Source organism: Chiloscyllium punctatum, chromosome 14 (genome assembly GCF_047496795.1).
Source record: "Chiloscyllium punctatum isolate Juve2018m chromosome 14, sChiPun1.3, whole genome shotgun sequence".
NCBI classification, from domain to species: domain Eukaryota; kingdom Metazoa; phylum Chordata; class Chondrichthyes; order Orectolobiformes; family Hemiscylliidae; genus Chiloscyllium; species Chiloscyllium punctatum.
This window is the reverse complement of record NC_092752.1, coordinates 100,929,299-100,951,765: the sequence shown is the minus strand read 5'-3', so window position 1 is coordinate 100,951,765 and position 22,467 is coordinate 100,929,299. Positions and strand designations below refer to the sequence as shown.

The 22,467-nt window shown below is 48.4% G+C and overlaps 1 long non-coding RNA gene across 1 annotated transcript in view; it reads right to left on the bottom strand.

Annotated features, from left to right (window-relative positions):
• The window catches only part of LOC140485794 (uncharacterized), a 53,320-nt gene extending 37,997 nt beyond the window's left edge, over positions 1 to 15,323 (bottom strand). Inside the window, exons 1-2 of the long non-coding RNA XR_011962459.1 lie at positions 15,191 to 15,323; positions 14,100 to 14,215 (exon numbers count right to left, since the gene is read on the bottom strand). This is a non-coding gene — a long non-coding RNA (uncharacterized lncRNA). The remainder of the gene's footprint in view (positions 1 to 14,099; positions 14,216 to 15,190) is intronic.
• Positions 15,324 to 22,467: the final 7,144 nt, after the last annotated feature.

Here is a 22,467-nt window from a genome sequence, read left to right as displayed (position 1 = left end):
GTAAGGGAGCGACACGCACACACACAGCGAGGGAGGGACACGCTGAAACACGCAGTAAGGGAGCGACACGCACACACACAGCGAGGGAGGGACACGCACACACACAGCAAGGGAGGGACACGCACACACACAGCGAGGGGGAAGGCATGTGCACACAAATTGAGAGGGGGCACACACACACAAAGCGAGGGAGGGACACGCAAACAGACACACAGTGAGGGGAATACAGACAGACACACTGCGAGGGACAGGAACACACACACACACAGCGAGGGAGGGACGCGCACATACACACAGCGGGGGACGGGGACACACACACGTAAAGCGAAGGAGGGACACGCACACATACACACAAACACAGAGCAAGGGACAAACACACACTCTTACAGTGAGGGGAATACACGCAGACACACAGCGAGGGAGGTACACGCACATACACTGCAAGGAGGGACACGCACACACCGCGAAGGAGGGACAAGCTCACACATGTCGAGGGGGAGGGCATGTGGACAGAAATTGAGAGGGGGCACGCACACACACAGCGAGGGAGGGACACGCACACACAGCAAGGGGGGATGCGCACACACAATGAGGGGATATACACAAAGAGCAATGGAGGGACACATACACACACAAAGAGCGAGGGAGTGACACACGCACACAGAGCAAGAGGGACACACACACACAAAGCGAGGGTGGGATACGCACATACACTCCTAGAGGGACACACATTCTCACAGCAAGTGGGGGGCACACACACAGTGAGGGAGGGACATGTGCAAGCACAGAAACACAGACACATGCAGCGAGGGAGGAACTCGCGCACAGAAACACGCACACACAGAGCAAGAGAGGAACACTCGCAAACACACAAGCGAGGGGGGAGGCACACGCACACACACAGCGAGGGAAGGACACGCACGCACACACAGCGAGGGTGAGACACATGCACACACAGCGAGGGAGGTCCACACAAACAGAGCAAGAGAGGGACACTCACAAACACAGCGAGGGGGAGACACATGCACCCACAAGAGGGAAGGCCACACACACGCGTGCACATCTAGAGGGACACACACACACACACACACAGAGCAAGAGAGGGACACGCACACACGCAGCCAGGGAGAGGCATGCACACACAGCGAGGGAGGGTCACACACAAACACACACACACAGAGCAAGAGAGGGACACACACACACACACACACAGCGAGGGGGAGACACATGCACACAGCGACGGAGGGCCATGCACAGCAAGAGGGACAAACACACACACACACACACACAGCAAAGGGGGGGATCTCACACATACACAGCGAGGGAGGGACACGCACACACACACAACAGCAAGGGGGACACGCACACTCACAGCATGGGAGGAGACACACTTACACACACACACACACACACACACACAGCGAGGGAGGGACACGCAGTGAAGGGGGGGACACACAAACACATATAGTGAGGATATGACACGTACACACACACAGCAAGGAAGGGACACACACACACACGGCGAGGGAGGGATATGCACACACACAGCGAGGGAGGGACACCCACACACAGGGAAGGAGGGACAAGTAGACACACGGCGAGGGGGAGGGCAAGTGCACAGAAATTGAGAGGGTGCACGCACACACAGCGACTGGGGATACGCACAGGCACAGCGAGGGAGGGATACGCGCACACACAGCGAGGGGGGACATGCACTCACACACCGAGGGGAGATGCACACATACAGTGAGGGGGATATACACAAAGAGCAAGGGTGGGACACACACACAGCAAGAGGGACACACACACACATACACAGAGCAAGGGGAGAAAGTCACACATACACACACACACACATCCAGGGAGGGACATGCACACACAGCGAGGGAGGGACACACACAAACACACACACACAGAGCTAGGGAGGGAAGGACATGCACAAACAGTGTGGGAGGGACAGGCACACACAGCGAGGGACAGACATACACATACACAGCGAGGGACACACACACACACACACACGGAAGGAGGAACAAGCACACACATGACGAGGGGGAGGAAATGTGCACAGAAAGTGAGAGGGGGCACGCACACACAGTGAGAGGGGACACACACTGACACGGCGAGGGAGGGACACAGGCACACACAGCAAGGGGGGACATGCACTCACACAGTGAGGGGGATGTACACAAAGAGCAAGGGAGGGACACACATACACACAAACACACACAAACACACACAGAGCAAGGGGGAAAAGTCACACATACACAGCGAGGGAGGGACACGCACATACACAGCAATGGACACACACACACACACACACACAGAGCGAGGGAGGGACACACACACACTCACACACACAGCGAGCAAGGGACACACAAACAGCGAGGGAGTGAAACGTACACATACAGTGAGAGAGTGACACACACACACAAACACACACACAGTGAGGCAGGGAAGGACATGCACACACACAGAGCAAGTGAGGGACACACACTCACAGCAAGAGAGGGACACGCACACACACAGCGAGGGGGGAGACACATGCTCACTCAACAAGGGAGGGCCAAGCACACACTCGCACAGCAAGAGGGACACACACACACACACACACACACACACAGAGCAAGCGTGGAAAGTCATACATACACAGCGAGGGAGGGACACGCACATACACAGAGCGAGAGAGGGACACACACACACACACGCACAGAGTGAGGGAGGACGTACACACACAGTGAGGGAGGGACACTCAGCGAAGGGACACACACACAGGCACAGTGAGGGAAAGACATGCATGCGCACATACACAGAGAGAGAGTGAGGGACACACACAGAGCGAGGGACGGGGACACACACACACGCAATGTGAAGGAGTGACATGCAAACACACACAGTGAGAGGGGGATACACGCAGACACACAGTGAGGCAGGGACACACAAACACAGACACACACAGAGCAAGAGAGGGACACTCGCAAACACAGCGAGGGGGAGACACATGCATACACACGCACAGCAAGAGGTACACATACACACACACACACAGAGCAAGAGAGGGACACGCACGCACACACACAACCAGGGAGGGATATGCACACACAGCAAGGGAGGGTCACACACAAACACACACACACACACACACACACAGAGGGAGGGACACGCACATACACACATATATACACACAGCGAGGGAGAGACACGCGCACACACAGCGAGTGAGGGACACGCAGTGAAGGGGTGACACAAGAACACATACTGTGAGCATGTAACACGTACACACACACACACAGCGAGGAAGAGATACACACACACACAGCGAGAGAGGGACGTGCTGAGACATGCAGCGAGGGAGGGACACACACACAGGGAAGGAGGGACAAGCACACACACGGCGAGGGGGGAGGAAATGTGCACAGAAAGTGAGGGGACACGCACACACAGTGAGTGGGACAGGCACTGACACGGCGAGGGAGGGACACAATCACACAGAGCAAGGGGGGACATGCACTCACACAGCGAGGGGAATATACACAAAGAGCAAGGGAGACACACACACACACACACACACACACACACACACACACGAACTCACACACACACACACACACAAACTCACACAGCGTGCGAGTGACGCACAGGCACAGTGAGGAATTGACACGCATGCATACACACACACACACACACACACCGAGGGAGGGACACTCACATACACTGCAAAAGGGACACACATACTCACAGCAAGAGGGGGACACACACAGTGAGAGTGGGACACACACACACAGACGGAGGGAAGGACATGCACACACACAGCGAGGGAGGGATATACACCAACACACAGAGCGAGAGACGGACACGCACATAAACAGCAAGGGAGGGACACGCGCACACACAGGGAAGGAGGGACAAGCAGACATACGGTGAGGGGGATGGCATGTGCACAGAAATTGAGAGGGGGCACATACACACAGCGAGACGGGACACACGCACACACAGCAAGGGGGGACAGGCACTCACACAGCGAGGGGCGATGCGGACACACAATGGTGGGGATATGCACAAAGAACAAGGGAGGGATACACACTCAAAGCGAGGAAGTGACACACGCACACACAGCAAGAGGCACACTCACACACGCACAAAGCAAGGGAGGGACACGCGCATAGACACACAGCAAGGAAGGGGCACACACACACACACACACACGCAGCGAGGGAAGGACACTCACATACACTGTAAACGGGTCACACATACTCACAGCAAGAGGGGACACGTACACACAGCGAGGGATGGACACGCTCATGCCCAAGCACACAAACACAGACACACAGCGAGAGAGGGGCACGCACACACACAGCCAGTGAGGGACATGGACACACACACACACACACACACACACACAGAGCAAGAGAGGGTCACGCACACACACAGTGAGGAGGAGACTCATGCACACACAGCGAGGGAGGGCCACACACACACATGCAGAGCAAGAGGGAGACACACACAGAGCAAGGGAGTAACTCACACATACACAGCGAGGGAGGGACACACACACACACACACACACACACACACACACAGTGAGGAGGGACACACACACACACACACACACAGTGAGGAGGGACAGACACACACACATACACACACACAGTGAGGAGGGACACACACACACGCGCACACACACGCACACACACACACACACTGAGGAGGGACACGCACACACACACACAGTGAGGAGGGACACACACACACACACACACACACACAGTGAGGAGGGACACACACACACACACACACACACACACAGAGTGAGGAGGGACACACACACACGCACACACACACACATACACACACACAGAGTGAGGAGGGACACACACACACACGCACACACACACACACACACAGTGAGGAGGGACACACACACACACACACACAGTGAGGAGGGACACGCACACACAGCAAGGGGGACGTACACACAAGTTGAGGGAGAACACACACACACGCACAGCGAGGAAGGGACACACACACACACAGCGAGGGAGGGACACGCAGTGAAGGGACACACACAGACACAGCGAGGGAAGGACATGCCCACGCACATACACAGAGAGCGAGGGACACACACACACAGTGAGGGAGGGACACACACAGAGTGAGGGAGGGACACGCTGATACACGCAGCGAGGGAGGGAGCATGGACACACACAGCGTGGGAGACACACACACACACACACACAGCGAGGGAGCGACACGCACACACACAGCGAGGGAGGGACACACAGCGAAGGAGGGACAAGCACACACACCACGAGGGGGAGGGCATGTGCACACAAATTGAGAGGGGGCACACACACGCAAAGCAAAGGAGGGACACGCACAAATACACACACACACACACACAAACACACACACACACAGAGCGAGGGGTATACATGCAGACACACGGCGAGGGAGGGACACGCACACACAGAGCGAGGGAGGGACACGCACACACAGACAGTGAGGGAGCGACACATGCATGAGAAAGCACACAAACACAGACAGACACAGCGAGAGAGTGACACACACACACAGACACACACAGACACACACACACAGCAAGAGAGGGACACACGCCCAGACAGCGAGGGGGGAGACACATGCTCACACAACGAGGGAGGGCCAAGCACACACTCGCACAGCAAGAGGGACACACACACACATACACACAGTGAGGAGGGACACACACACACACACACACACACACGCACACACACGCACACACACACACACACAGAGCAAGGGAGGGACACGCACACACACAGCGAGGGAGGAACACACACGCGCAGAGTGAGGGAGGGACACGCAGCGAAGAGACACACACACAGACACAGCGAGGGAAGGACATGCACAGTCAGTGAGGAAAGGACATGCATGCGCACATACACAGAGAGTGAGGGACACACACACAGTGAGGGAGTGACACACACACACAGAGCAAGGGAGGGACACGCTGAGACACGCAGCGAGGGAGGGAGCATGGACACACACAGCGTGGTAGGGACACACACACACAGCGAGGAAGCGACACGCACACACATAGCGAGAGAGGGACACACAGTGAAGGAGGGACAAGCACACACACCGCAAGGGGTAGGGCATGTGCACACAAATTGAGAGGGTGCACACACATGCAAAGCGATGGAGGGACACACACATACACACAGTGAGGGGGATACATGCAGACACACGGCGAGGGAGGGACACACACAGTGAGGGACAGGGACACACACACGCAAAGTGAAGGAGGGACACGCAGACACACACACACAGCGATGAGGGACACACACACACACACACAGCGAGGGAGGGACACAGACACACACAGCGAGGGAGGGACACACACACAGCGAGGGAGGGACACACACACAAAGCAAGTGCGACGCGCACACAGTGAGAGAGGGACACACACACACACAGCGAGGGACGGACACACAGACACACAGTGAGTGAGTGATATGCATACACACACATACAGAGCGAGGAGAGGACACCCTCACACACTGCAAGAGGGGCACACGCACACACACACAGCGAGGGTTGGACACGCACACACACAAGAAGGTTGAGACACGCAGACACAGCGAGGGTGGGACATTGCTCAGAAAGCGAGAGGGGACACACACACACAAAGTGAGGGATGGTGACACACAGACATACGCACACACAAACAAAAACACAGAGCGAGGGAGGGACATGCACACACACAGTGAGGGAGGGATATGCTCACACACATAGTGAAGGAGGGACATGCTCACACACAGCAAGGGAGGTACAAACACACAAGTGAGGAGAGTTACACACACACAGCGAGGGAAGGGGATACGCACGCATACACACACAAACACAGAACAATGGAGGGACACGTGCACACACAGTGATGTGTATCCTCGGACATGTCATTATCCAGCTCTCACTCCAGTCTGCGCCCTCACAGTGTCAGCGTCTCTGTGACTCCCAGGTACAACTAGGCCTCGATCCTCAGGGCTGATTTATATTCTCCCAGGTGTGAGTCAGCCTCAAGCTCCTGCTCCAAGTTGCTCCCTCACACGGTCACTCCCTCTGTGACTCAGTGCTGATTTCGAGCCTCCTGCTCTGCTTTATATCCAACGCCAAGTCCCAGTCGGCCTTGACCCTCGCTGCTGATTTATATTCTCCCACTTTGTGCTGCTCTCTCTCAGCTTCTCTCCCCTTGTGATTCCCAGGTAATGGTAGGCCTCAAGCCTCAGCTGAGATTTATAACATCCCATTCCACACTGCTCTCTTACAGGATCGCCGTTGTGCCTGGAAGACAGTGGGAAAGGGGAGGATTAGACAGAGCAGAGGGTGTTACAGTGATTGAGGGAGCTGTAGGGGATGAAACAGGTTATCTGGGGAGCTAGGCAGACCTGCAGTATCTAAAGAACTTTACTGGAAGATACAGCGAAAGTTGCAGACACTGAACAAGGCAAAGGAAATAGAGAGATGGTGGCTTGTTCATGACTGAGCTTAGTAGAGTCTAAAGGGCTTCAAAGTTTGGGAGAAGATTTGTAGCACGGGTGCTCCTTGTTGTGGTTCTGTTCGCCGAGTTGGGAATTTGTGTTGCAGACGTTTCGTCCCCTGTCGAGGTGACATCCTCAGTGCTTGGGAGCCTCCTGTGAAGCGCTTCTGTGATCTTTCCTCCGGGATTTATAGTGATTTGTATCTGCCGCTTGCGGTTGTCATATCCAGCTGTCCGCTGCAGTGGCCAGTATATTGGGTCCAGGTCGATGTGCTTATAGATTGAATCTGTGGATGAGTGCCATGCCTCGAGGAATTCCCTGGATGTTCTCTGTTTGGCTTGTTCTATAATAGTAGTGTTGTCCCAGTCGAACTCACGTTGCTTGTCATCTGCATGTGTGGCTACTAAGGATAGCTGGTCGTGTCGTTTCGTGGCCAGTTTGGTGTTCATGGGTGCGGATCGTTAGCTGTCTTCCTGTTTGTCCTATGTAGTGTTTTGTGCAGTCCTTGCATGGGATTTTGTACACTACATTGGTTTTGCTCATGCTGGGTGTCAGGTCCATCGTCCTGGTGAGTTGTTGTCTGAGAATGGCTGTTGGTTTGTGTGCTGTTATGAGTCCTAGTGGTCGCAGTAGTCTGGCTGTCAGTTCGGAAATGTTCCTGATGCATGGTAGTGTGGCTAGTCCTTTGGGTCGTGGCATGTCTTCATTCCGTTGTCTTTCCCTGAGGCATCTGTGGATGACATTGCGTGGAGTTTGACCCCACACCGCAGCTCACCAATAGGATAAACAACACACTGAGAAACCTACAATAAAAAACGGACAGATAACCAGGTTTGACCGACAGGGAATGAAAACTGAAACCAACAACACCCCCAGATTCTATGGACTACCCAAATTGCACAAACCAGCCATCCCACTCAGACCCATAGTATCACTACCAGGGACACCATCACACAAACTGGCTAAAGAACTACAGCAGAAACTGAAACACCTGATCAGCGGATCCAGACACTCTATACAATCGACACAGGAATTCTTGGACATCATCAGAAATATACACATAGACAAGGAAGAAACTATGGTCTCATTCGATGTAACGGCACTGTTCACCTCTACCGACAAAACCCTAGCCAGAGAAACAATAGCCAACCTGCTGGACATACAGAACAGACAACAGGACGTTGAACCTATCAACAAAGACGGCATACTCAAACTACTGGACCTGTGCCTCACAACACACTTCACATTCAACAACCAAATATATGAACAAATCAACGGCACACCCATGGACTCACCCATCTCTGGACTCATAGCAGAAGTGCTAATGCAAAGATTAGAACAAACAGTCTTACTGCAAATTCAACCCAAACTCTGGGTCAGATATGTGGAGGACACCTTTGTAATCATTAAAAACACAGAAATAGAGAACACACACCGGATCATCAACGCCACACTCACCGCAATCCGATTCACAAGAGAGAAAGAAAAGGGCAACCAACTCCCATTCCTTGACGTGACGGTACAGAGAACACCGAATGGAGAATTCACCACAAAGGTATACAGGAAAGCAACACACACAGACCAAGTCCTGATCTATGAAAGCAACCACCTCAACACACACAAAAGAAGTTGCATCAAGACACTGTTCAAAAGGGCCACAACACACTGCAGTACACAGAACTGCAAAAAGAGGAAGAATGTATCCACCAAAAACGGATTCCCCCCGCAATTTCATGAGGGATTGTCTGTATGGATTTGCTAGACGACTGTCCTCTGATATTGATGAGGGCCGTGCAGATGATGTGGTTTATATGGAGTTCATTAAGGTCTTTGACAAGGTCCCACACGGAACGCTGGTCCAAAAGGGAAGATCCCATGGGATCCAAGGTCAGTTGGTAAATTGGCTCCACACGTGGTGGAGGGTTGGTTTTGTGACTGAAAGCTTTTGCCCAGCGGATGTACCACAGGGATCTGTGCAGGAGCCATTGCTGTTCATTATGGACATTAATCACTCAGATGTGAAAGCAGACGGTAACATTAGTAGGTTTGCCGATAACATGAAAGGTGAGGGTGTTGTCCACAGTGAGGGGGATGGACTCAGGCTGCAGTCTGATATCGATCAGATGATAAACTGAGCAGAGTAATGGCAGACAGAGTTTACTTCTGGTCACTGTGAGGTAATGCACTGTGGGAAGTCTAATAAATGAATGATATACATCATGAATGGTCGGTCCTCCTGGAGAACTGAGGGACACAGGGACCTTGGTGGGCAAGTCCCTGGATGTCTGAAGGTGTCAGCACAGGTAGACAGGGTGGGGAATACACCTGAACTGGGAGCAGGAGGGGGACCCACATCCTGGTGGGGAACGTTGCTGGAGCTGCTCGAGAGGATTTAAACTTGTCTGGCAGGGCTGTGTGACCCCAAAGAGTCATAAGGCCAGAAAGAAAGTTGAGGCTGGTACAAAGGTTCAACAGAGGAATATAAGTGGACAAGGCAGGCAAGAACATAGCAGACAATTATGGAAAAGTGGTGGATTAAACTGCAGTTATTTCAATACAAAGGGCCAGACAGATAAGGCAGATGAACCCAGAGCATGGATGGGAACATGGGATTGGGATCCCATAGATATTACAGAAACACAGCTGAGGGAGCAACAGGAGCAGCAGCTCAATGTTCCGGAGACAGATGCTACAGGAAGGAGAGAACAGGAGGCAAAACAGGAGGAGAGCTGGTGGGTTTGATTGGGGGAAACATCCCAGCAGTACCTCAAGGGAGGATTCATGTAGGATCGCCCAGTTAAACGATATTAGTGGAACTGAGAAATAAAAATTGGTCATTAGTTTTCTACGGTCAGACTACAGCGATAGGCAATGGGAGATGGAGGAGCAAATATGTCAGGAGATTTCAGACATCTCTTAGAATAATAGGGTTGTAATGATAGGGGATCTTAACCGTTCCAAACCTGGACTGGGATTGTTTCTAAGTTAAACATTTGGATGGAAGGTATTTGTTAAGTGTGTTCCGAAAACTCCCAGTCATTATGTAAGTGGCCCAACTGGAGAATGGGGCTATACCTGACCTCCCCTTGGGAAACAAGGGAGGGAACGGGACTGAGGTGTTAGTGGGGGAGCACTTTGGAAAGTTACTACAATTGTATTAGTTTGAAAACAGCGATGGAAAAGGACAGGCCCGATCCACAAGTTAAAGTTATTCAATGGAGCAAGATAGTATTAGACAGGAATTTTTAAAGTAGATCAGGGGAGAGTATTTGCAGATAAAGGGAAATCTGGCAAGTAGGAATATTTTAAAATCGAGATAAAAGGAGCGTTCAGCGCCAGTGTGTTCCTGTTAGTGTGCAGCTGAATGCTGACTGAATTAGGAAACACTGGCTGAGTTGAGGCTGTGGTCAAGAAAAAGGGGGTCACATGTCAGATATAACTGGCTGGCTCAAGGGAATCCCTTCAGGAGCATCGGGGCTGTAGAAATACACTTAGGATAGAAATCAGGAATGTAAAAAGGGGACACGAGATAGCGTTGGCAGAGAAAGTTAAGGAGAATCCAAAGAGACTCTACAAGTGTATTAAGAGCAAAAGAAGAGCTCGGGACAAACCCGGTCTCCTTAATAATCAATGAAGGCAACAATGTGTGAAACTGCAAGATCCAAAACAAATATTTCACTTTGGAACTTACTGTAGATAAAGACTGGGGCGCTCAAGGAACTAAACAGTGTTTGGCCTGACCACTATTGGAATAATGTGTGCAATTCTGGTCTCAATGTCATCGGAAGGATGTCGTGGAACATGAAATGGTTCAGAAGAAATGACCAAAGATGGTGCCAGTGTTGGAGGGTTTGTGCTTCAGGGAAAAGCCTGAATAGACTGGGGCTGTTTTCACTTGAACATGGGAGGCTGAGGAGTTAACCGATAAAGGGTGTTTAAAATCATGGTGGTCATCGACAGGGTCAATAGACAAGGTCATTTCCCCAGGCGAGGGAAACTTTTCAAAGGGGTCTAAAGGACAACTGGCTCCCGCAGAGTGGATGGAATAAGCTGCCAGAGCAAATAGTGGAGGCTGATAGAAATACATTTCAAAGGCATGTGGATGGGTGTATGAATAGGAAGAGTTTAGAGGGATATTGGCAAAATTCTGGCAAATGTGACGAGAAACGTCATGCAGGAGTTGGTCCGAAGGGCCTGTTTCTGTGCTGTACATCTCTATGACTCAACGTCTTGAAATGAGTCCACATTATAGAAAAGGAGGTGCTGGAGGTTTTAAAACACAAAGGTAGAGAAATCCCCAGGACCTGATCAAATGGATCTCAGGACATTGTGGGAAGCTGGTGAAGAAATTGAAGGGCCCCGAACAGAGACATTTGTACCATAGAGAGCTAGGTGTGATAGGCTGTTAGACTGGAGGGTGGCATTGTGGACAGTGAAGAAGGTTTTCTGGGATTACAAAGGGATCCTGATGAAAGGTGTGAATGAATGGCTGAAAAACTGTCGATGGAGTTCAATCTGAATAAATGCGAGGTAATGCATTTTGTACAACAAACCCGGGTAGGGCTTATAAAATTAATAGCAAGACCTTCGGTAGTGTTGTAGAACAGAGGGACCTCAGGGTTCAGCTACATAATTCTTTGAAGTTTGTAACATGGAGAGACAGGATAGTTTAAAAAAAGGTGCTTGTCTCACTTGCTTTCATTGCTCAGTCCTTTGGATATAGGAGTTGGGAAGGCGCATTGAGATTATACAGGCCATTGGTGAGTCCTCTTCTGGAATACTGTGTCCAGTTCTGGTCTCCCAGTTATAGGAAGGATATTATTAAGCTGGAAAGGGTTGGGAGGAGATTTACTGGGATGTGGCTGGGTACGAAAGGCTTCAGTATAAAGAAAGGCTGAATAGGTTGGTATTTTTCACTGAAACCTGAATGTTGACAGATGACCTCATAGAAGTTTATAAAATCATGAGGGGGATCGATAGAGTTAATGGGAGTTGTCTTTTCCCATGGACAGGGGAGTTTCAAGACAAGGCACTACATTTTTAAGTTTAGAGAAGAGACATTTTAAAAAAAAGACTTGAGAGGCACATTGTTACACAGAGGGTGGGTTGTGTGTGAAATGAACTTCCCAAGAACATGGGGACAATTACAATGTTTAACAGACATTTAGATTAGTACAGGAATAGGAACAGTTTGAAGGGATATGATCCAGAAACAGGCAGGTGGGATGAGATCTGTTTTAGAGTATGGTTAGCGTTAACTGAACAGTGCGGAGTGCGGTATGCCTCCAACTATGATTATAATGTTGTGTCATTAATTAAGAAAGGCTGCAAGAGAAAGCCAGGGAACTACAGACTGATGAGCGAGACATCAGGGTGGGTCAGTTGTTGGAGGTCATTCTAAGAGGTAGGCCTTACATGCATTTGGAAAGATAAGGCCTGATTACAGACAGCCAGCATGGCTTTGTGCATGGGAAAACGTGTCCCACAAACTTGACTGGAGTTTGCTCAAGATGTTACCAAAATGATAGACGAAGGGGCCAAGGAATGAAAGATGGAGTTTAATTCAGTTGTTGGATTTAGTTCAGACAAACCAAGGAGGACTAACACGGGTAATGGTTGGGCCCTGAACAGTGTTGTAGAAAAGAGAGAGACCAAGGGGTGCAGTTACATTGTTCCTTTGACTGGCATCACAGGGTGACAGGTTGTTGAAAGCGGCAATTGGCACACTTGTGAGAGCATTGGTGAGAGCATTGAGTACATGAGTTGGAGATATTGGTAACACTGTCGTCAATATTTTTCCTGGGCAGAGGAGGCCACGGGGTGACCTTATACAAGTTTATGAAACCATGTATGGTCTAAGTAAGGTGAATTGCCAAGGGTAGGTGTGTCCAAAGCTAGAGGCATAAACGTGACGTGAGACAGCAAGGATTTAAAGAGGGAGCTGAGGGGCAACATTATCCACAGAGGATGGTGCATAGACGGAATGGACTGCCAGAGGAAATGGTAAAAACAAGTACAATTACAACATGGAAAAGACACTCGGGCAGGTACATGGAGAGGAGAAGGTTTGAAGGGATATGAGCCAAACACAGGCAAACCCGACTCATTCCATTTAGGAAATCTCAGCCAAAGAGTCATGCAGCACAGAAACAGACCCGATGTCTCCAGTTATTGGAGGAGGAGACTATCGAGACAAGGCATGTTGTAGAGACTGAAGCAAGTTACAGCGATACGGATGGTCATCTGGACTGGAGGTTTCAAATATGTGAAATAATTGGAGAGAGGGGAGGAGATGACAGAGATAGGAACTGTTATAGGAGTTAGAATGATTGAAGACACTGGTCCTCAATACAAGCCATAGATACAATGTTGGAGAGGGAATAGGGAACAGAAAGATCCCAGGCTGCATTACCACCCTCTCGTGGGAGGCCTGCTTTCCCCTCAGTTGTTCTGATGCTCCCTAAGAAAGCACAAGCCTGGACTGATAACTGGGAACTCCCGATGCTGTCTCATTGCAACAAAACTTGCAGCAGGCGTGGTGATTATTACTTTCTGCTCTGTGCACTGGAATGATCTTACCTGGCAGCAGGATTTATTGAAGACTCCCGACCTCCCTGACTTTGTCTTTCTGGCTGACCAACCATCATCCCAACCAGCAGTTGGCAAGTCTATTGAGTCTGGAACTTCATGAGTACCTGTAGAGGACACAGAAATGGGCAGAATGGGCAATTAGATGAATGCTTTGAGGGTTACACATATAGAATGGCACTGAGCCCACAGAGATCTGGAAAATCCTGACCTGTGTTGCCTCATCTCTCTGGAGTGGAGAATTCTGTTGGCTCATGATCTGGAGTAGCTTCAAAAGTGAGAGACGCTGACAGAGGCAGCAATTAGACCCACACAGTGAGGGATACCACATGGAGAGGTACCGAGTCACATCATCAGAGTGCCGGGTCAAACACTTGTGCTGGAAGAAAGAGTTTTGATTCATGTTGCACTGGGATATACAAACTGTGAGCAGGCGAAGTGATGGCCTAGAGGCATTATTGTGTGACAATTTATCCAGAAACTCAGCAAGTGTTCTCTGGACACAGGTTCAAATCCCAACATTGCAAATGATTGAATGTGAAGTAAATGCTTCAAAAACAATGTAATTAAAACCTGTAAGTGAGTATTAAACAATTGCTGATGTTAAGAAAAGTCCATCGGGTGCACTCCTGTCTTTAGTGAAGTAATCTCAGGTGGGACTGGGATATCACAGGTATTACAGAAACACAGCTGAGGGAGGGACAGGACAGTCAGCTTAATGCTCCAGGGGACAGATGCTGCAGGAAGGACAGAAGGGGAGCTGAGAGAGGAGGAGAGCTGCTGGTTCTGATGGGGTGAAACATCCCAGCAGGACTGAGAGAGGATATTCCTGCAGGACCGCCCAGTGACGCTGTGTTCGTGGAATTAATCAATAACAATGGGGCTTCCCTTTCCTCTGATTGTTCTACAGACCCCGAGAGCCCCGCCCTCCTGCACCTTGACCTTCTCAAGATGGCGGCCCTGAGGCCCGCGCTCCTTCTTCCCTCAAACAAATGGCGGCCGTGACCCTGGGCCGCTTCGCTGATCAGAGACCGCCACCTCCTTACCCGGGCCTGGAGGGCCTTTTTAGAGTTATTTTTAACCTGTATCCAGGAATTGTGAATTCTCTTCGCTCCTTTTTCCCAGCGAGGCTCCCTCACACCGGCTCTAAGCGCGACTCTCTGAATCCGATCGCAGCCGCTGCCGGAGAAAGCAGCTCCATGTCTCTCTCTCTCTGTGTCCTGATCAATGTGACACTGCGCATGCTCCACATAGAATCCAAACCGCGCGTGCGTCTGAGATTATCGGTGAGTTTATAGAGAATATTCATATCTACACAGGATCATGGGTGAAATATTAGTCATTAACAGTTGCTCTGTCGAGTTACAGTCATTGAGATCATTAGTATGCAAATAGATTGTTCGGTCCAATTTAACCATACTAGCCAGGTATGTAAATTACCAATCGTTCTGGGAGTTTGAAAATAAATTTCTTACTCGCATTGTGTTAACCGACCTGTGAATTATTCACGCCGACCTGTGAATTATTCTCAGCTCGTCGCCCTAAACTTTTGCAAAATCACCCATGTATTTATCCAAGGATTGTTTAAATCTCCCTAATGTACGTTATCAGATTTACATCTCAACTATTTTGTAAAAATCTCACATTGATTCATGAGAAAGGTTGAATGCTCCACTATGTAGTGAGAATGATCAATCCTGCAAAATAGTTTGCTTTCTGACCAATCCTGAAGCGTTCACTCCCGAGAATGCTTTGGCCCCGCTCCTAACTCACTCTGGTTAGCCGACCGGCTGCTGCTCGGTCCTCCTGTTCCGCCCCTTCCTCCCAATTGCGGAGTTGATTCAGGCGCGACTCAGTAGGCTAAGGGACAGGGGAGGTTAGAGTCGATGCCTTGTGATGTGGTGAAAATATCCTGAATCTTGGATCGAGAGGGCTGAGTTCATTTCACAGCTTGTGCAGGTGTGTATAATAACAACTTGATTAAGAAAAAACAAGGGAAGGCAGGAACAGTGTAAAAACAATAGAACATGCAAACAATGTGGTGGGGCTCTCAATGCTCTGGTGATTTCAGTCTTTACCATGTGTTTCAGGGCCCCAGTGCATCTCAGTACAGACTGTGCCACTCCTCCTTCTGTACAACCAGATACCACGATTGTGGGGCAAAGTGATGTGGTGGGGTACAGATTCTGGATTAGAGGTGCTGGAAGAGCACCGCAGTTCAGGCAGCATCCGAGGAGCAGTAAAATCGACGTTTCGGGCAAAAGCCCTTCATCAGGTATAAAGGCAGAGAGCCTGAAGCATGGAGAGATAAGCTAGAGGAATATTGAACACAATATTCCAAGTGTGACTGCACCAGTGTTTTGTAGAGTTGCAGTATGGTATATCAACTTCGGAACTCAATCCCTCCACGAATGAAACCTAACACACCGTTTGCCTTCTTAACAGCACTATCAACCTGGGTGGCAACTTTCAGGGATCTATGTACATGGACTCAAAGATCCCTCTGCACACCACACTACCAAGAATCTTTCCATTGACCCAGTATTCAGCCTTCCTGTTATTCTTCTCAAAGTGCATCACCTCACATTTAGTTGCATTGAACTCTATTTGCCACCTCTCAGCCCAATTCTGCAGTTTATCCATGTCCCCTTGCAACCTGTAACATTCTTCCACACTGTCCACTACTACACTGACTTTAGTGGCATCTGCAAATTTCCTAATCCATTCACCTATACCTGCAGTGGTTCCAAAATAGATCCTGGTGACACGTGACTAGTAACTGGAATCCAGGCTGAATATTTTACATCAACCACCACTCGCTGCCTTCTTTCAGAAAGCAAGTTTCTAATCGAAACTGCTAAATCACCCTCAATTCTATGGCTCTGCATTTTTTCCAACAGCCTACCATGTGGAACCTTGTCAAAGGCTTTACTTTTGTCCATGTATACCATGTCAAATGCCCTACCCTCATCTACATGCTTGGTGACCTTCTCAAAAAACTCAATGAGGTTTGTGAGACATGACCTGCCCTTGACAAAGCCAAGTTGACTATCTGAAATCAAATTGATGTTTGCCAGATGATTATAAATCTTATCTCTTATAATCCTTTCCTAAACATTTCCTACAAAAGAAGTAAGGCTCTCTACTGCCCTTCTTGAACAAGGGCACAACAGTTGCAATCTTCCAGTGCTCTGGTACCAAATCTGCAGACAATGGCAACTCAAATATCCAAGCCAAAGGCTATGCTACCTTCTCCCTAGCTTCCCAGAGAATCCTCTGATAAATCCCATCCAGCCCAGGGGACTTGTGTATTTTCACTCCTTCCAGCATTGATAACACCTGTTCGTAACTAACCTTGATAATTTCTAGTCTAATATCTCATACTTCATTCTCCTCCTCCAAAATATTCTCCTTTTCCTGAGTGAAAACTGATGAGAAATGTTCATTTAGCATCTCTCCAATCTCCACAGGGTCAACACTCATCTTCCCATTCTGTCTGTGATTGGCCCTATTCCTACCCTAATCATCTTTTTATTCCTCACATACCTATACAAAGCTTTAGGGTTTTCTTTTATTCTATTTGTTAAAGACTGCTCGTGTCCTCTCTTTGCTCTTTTTAACTCTCTCTTTAAATCCTTCTTAGCTGATCTTAATTCTCCATCGCCTCATCTGAACCATCTTGCCTCATCAACATCTTAGCCTTCTTCTTCTTCGTAACAAGAGATGCAGTTTCCGCAGTAAACCAAGGTTCCTTTACCTTATCACTTCCGCCTGCCTGACAGGGACATACCGCTGAAGGACACGCAATACCTTAAACCAGCTCCACATTTCCATTGTCTGCATACCCTGATTCCGGAGTTGAGGGGGTTAGCTTAACAGAGACTGAGTAGATTGGGATTATATTCATTGGAAATCAGGAGAATGAGAAACATATAAAATAATGAATGGAATAGATAAAACAGAAGTAGAGAGAATGTTTCCACTGGCAGGTGAATCTAGGACAAGAGGGCATCACCATAAGCCTAGAGGCAGCAAATTTAGGACTGAATTGAGAAGAACTTCTTGACCTCTGTGGAATTCATTGCCAAGGAAATTGTTGATGCTAGTTCAGTAAACGTTTTTAAAGCTAAGGTAGCTTTTTTTTAAAAAAGAATTACTTAATTAATTAAGGGATATGGTGAGAACGTTGGTAAATGGTTCTGCGTCCACAAAATGATCAGCCATGATCTTAATGAATGGCAGAGCAAGCTCAAAGGGCAGGACGGCCTTCTCCTGTTCCTAGTTCTTTTGTTGTTATATTTTGCATTCCTCCCACACTCTTGACTTTCAGGTGCTGGTGTTCGATTAGGATGGACAAAATTAAAATTCACAGAACACCAGGTTATAGTCCAACAGGTTTATTTGGAAGGACTAGCTTTGCAGCTTCTTCATCAGGTGGTTGTGTGATTTTTAACTTTGTGTCTCACTCTTGTAACTGATAAACAGCAACAAAAGCCACGAAGCAGTGCGCATGCTCCAGGCAACAATGGGCCCCTGGTAGTTGATGTCAGCGGAAGACCAATGGAAAGGCAGGGGCAGAGCTGGAGGACCTGGCGGGGCATTTGGTCCTCCGACCAATCAGAGTAAAAGAAGGACGGGACGAGACTATACCACGTGATCATCCTTGCGGTGGGCGCGGATGTGCGGGACATGTGGATGGAGAGCTGTTGGTAAGGAAAGAAATAAACAGCAGGAAGTGGGAGGGAAATGGTATTGGTATGGGCTGAGAGGTTTTACAAACATTTGGTGCACATCGGAAAATACAAATTTGAAACATACAGTCCCGTTTTTGCAGTAAACTGGAAAATAACCTCATTGTGTGATCGCTGCCATCTTTATTCGGGGCAAAGATTCACTGGACACGTGCGCAGCCGCCAGCTTTGTTGGGGGCAAAGTTCAGAGGGATGTATGTGCAGCCCTCCCTGGTAGAGATTCAGAGGGTAGGATTTACCAAGAGCACATTCAAACCCAGAGAAATTGATGTTTTGTTTTCTTGGATTTGTTTCTTCATCCATTTAAATGATTTGGATGTGAATAGAGCCGGTACTGTTCGTAAGTTTGCAGATGACACCAAAATTGGAGGTATTGTGGACAGTGATAAAAGTTGTCTCAGAATACAATGGGATATTGATCAGATGGGCCAATGGGCTGCGGAGTGGCAGATAGGGTTTAATTTAGATAAATGTGAGGTGCTGCATTTTAGAAAAGCAAATCAGAGCAGGACTCACACTGAATTGTAAGGTCTTGGAGAGTCTTGCTGAACAAAGAGACCTTGGAATGCAGGTTCATAGTTCCTTGAAAGTAGAGTCACAGGTAGATAGGACAGTGAAGAAATTGTTTGCGATTCTTCCCTTCGTTGGTCAGAGCATTGAGTGAAGGAGCTGTACAGGACATTGGTTAGGCCACTTTTGGAATATTGTGTGGAATTCTGGTCTCCCTCTTATCAGAAAGAGGCACTGAAACATGGAAGGTTTGAGAATTGATTTTTTAAGGATGTTGCCAGGATTGGAGGATTTGAGTTGCAGGGAGAGGCATAATATGCTGGGGCCATTTTCCCTGGAGTGTCATAGGCTGAGGTGTGATGTTGAAGAGGTTTATAAAATCGTGAGGGGCATGGATTGCGTAAATAGACAAGGTGTTTACCCTGGGGTGGTGGAACCCAGAACGAGAGGATATAGGTTTAGGATGAGAGGGGAAAATTCAAAAGGAGCCTAAAGGTCAACCAAAATTGTAACATTTAAAAGGCATTTGAATAGGAAGGGTTCAGAGGGATGTCAGTCAAGTGCTGGCAAATGGGAATAGTTTAGGTTAGAATATCTGGTTTGCATAGATGGCTTGGACTGAAGAGTCTGTTTTTGTGCTAGACATCTCTGACTGTGGGATCATAAAAGTGAACACTGCTCTGATTCACCTCTGGGCTTCTTGATGTCCACTTGTTCGTTATCCAGCTTCCTCAGTCTCACATGAGTGTATTTCTGCCATGTTTAGTATTTTACTACTATGTTCACAGACCTTTTTGTAAATGGATTGTCCACTGCTGCCCGACTCCTGACCGTATGCTGCTCCATTATCAGGTTATCTTTTCCACAATATCTTTGACAGTCAAGAATTCTTGTTTTCCAATAGTGAGTGGATTTTTCTTCCATTTCTGACAGTCAAATTCTGCACCATTTTCAATCCATATAATTCATATTGCACTCCCTGAAACATCATGTGTATTTTCTCCTTCCACAGATACCAGTGATCATTGCCAAAGCCCTGTTGCCTGTGGAGAGGGTGATGTTTGACTTCCTTGTACAGCTGCAGTTTGAATGGTGAAGGTGCTCCCACAATGTGGTTGGGTAGGAGACATTACAGATTATTCATTCAGCGATAGTGAAAAGTAGAATATACCTGTACAAATCAACATGTTTTTAATTTCACAAAAATATTGAGAACTTTTGACATAAGGCCACAGCTGGAGAATATTATGTCCAGTGACCAAAACCATTGCCAAATAAGCAATTTTTCAGGAATGCCTTAAAGGAAGAAAGCAGATCTTAGAGGGTGGGAATTCCAGACCACGTTGCCTTGGAATCTTTCGAAACAGTCACACAGCTGAACTCAAAAATAAACACATCATTGGGAGTCTAAACTAAGTTATTGAGATATGAAAGGGTGTGTGGTGCAGGAAGATAGGAATGATTACAGCCAGGAATTAAGTCAAGGGTGTGAAAGTAAATTGTTGTTGCTTATAAATGGGAGCCTTTTGATGGATCAGCAAGTTCTGGTACAAGTGAGCACTTGGGCGGTAGAGTTTTCAATATTCTGGAGATTATAGGGAGGGTGATTGTGGGATGCTGGCCAGGAGTGGGTTTAGGTAATGAAATCTAGAGTTAACAAAATAAATGAATGAGAGTTTCAGTAAATGAGCTGAGACTGTGGTGAGGTCCGGTGATATCACTGAAGTCGAAATAGTGGTCATGGAGTGGGACTGGACTATCACCCTCACCTCACCTCTGGAATTCAGCTGTTTGTCAGTTTGTGAATCCAGTCTGTAACAAGATCAGGAACTGAGTGGCCCTGGCAGAACCCAAACTGGGTGTCACAGAAGGTTATTGCTGAGCAGCTGCATGACAGCACTGTTGATGACACCTTCCATCACTTCACTGCTGAGTGAATGTCGACTGATGGAGGGAAATTGGATGCGTTGGCTCTGTCCTGTGTTTTTGTGTTGAACATCCCTGGGAAATGTTCCACAATGTTAGTAGGTGCCAGTGCTGGACTTGTCTTGGTGGGCAGCAATTTCTGGAGCACAGCCATCAGTATTATTGCCACAATTTTGGTAGGGCTGACTGCCTTTACACTACTTCTCCATTTCTTGATCTGATTTGAAATAAGTTTTCAACCAAGTTGATTCACGTCTCTGATGTCAGGGACCAATGTAGAAGGCTCATCCACTTGGCACTGCTGGCTGAAGATTGCTGCAAATGCTGTTTTCTTGTCTGTTGCATGGATGTGTGAGACCCCTCCATCAGTAAGGGTGGGGATATCTGTGATGCTTCCTGCAGTGAGTTGTTTAATTGTCCATCACCATTCCTGACTAGGTGTGGCAGAACTGCAGAGCTCCGATCTGATCCATGAGTTGTTGGATCACATAGTTCTATTTGGTGTTGCTTACGCTGTTTGGCATGCAGGTTGGGTAGCTTCACCAGGTTGGCACCACATTTTTAGTTATGCCTGGTATTGCTCCTGGCATGCCCTGCGTAACTCTCCATTGAACTAGGGTTGATCCCCTGCCTTGATGTTAATGGTTGAGTGGGGAATATACCAGGCCATGAGATTTCAGATTGGGCTGGAGTACAGTTCTGCTGCTGTTGTTGGCCCACAGTGAGACAGAAGGGTCAAGAGGGCTGATTGCGTTGTATTTTCCAGTGCATTGGTAGATGTAATGTGATCCATCCAGTTTCATTCCTTTGTTGAGACTGTGCAGTGATTAATACAATGAGTGATTTGATGGGCCACTGTCAGGAATGCAACTTTAAAAAAAAAGGTTTTGTGATTTACACATGAAAAAAGTGAAACTATCATGGTATTCGAACAGATGAAAGACTCAACAGACAATCAAGGTATTTTTCAATTGATAATTTCAGTTACATCACACTAAATTTTTGCTATAAATTCTGTGCCTTAGAATTGTGCCCTCCACAATCACCTGATGAAGGAGCGGTGCTCCGAAAGCTAGTGTGCTTCCAATTAAACCTGTTGGACTATAACCTGGTGTTGTGTGATTATTAACTGAAAATATGACCGCAATACGAACAGGGCAGCATGTAAACAG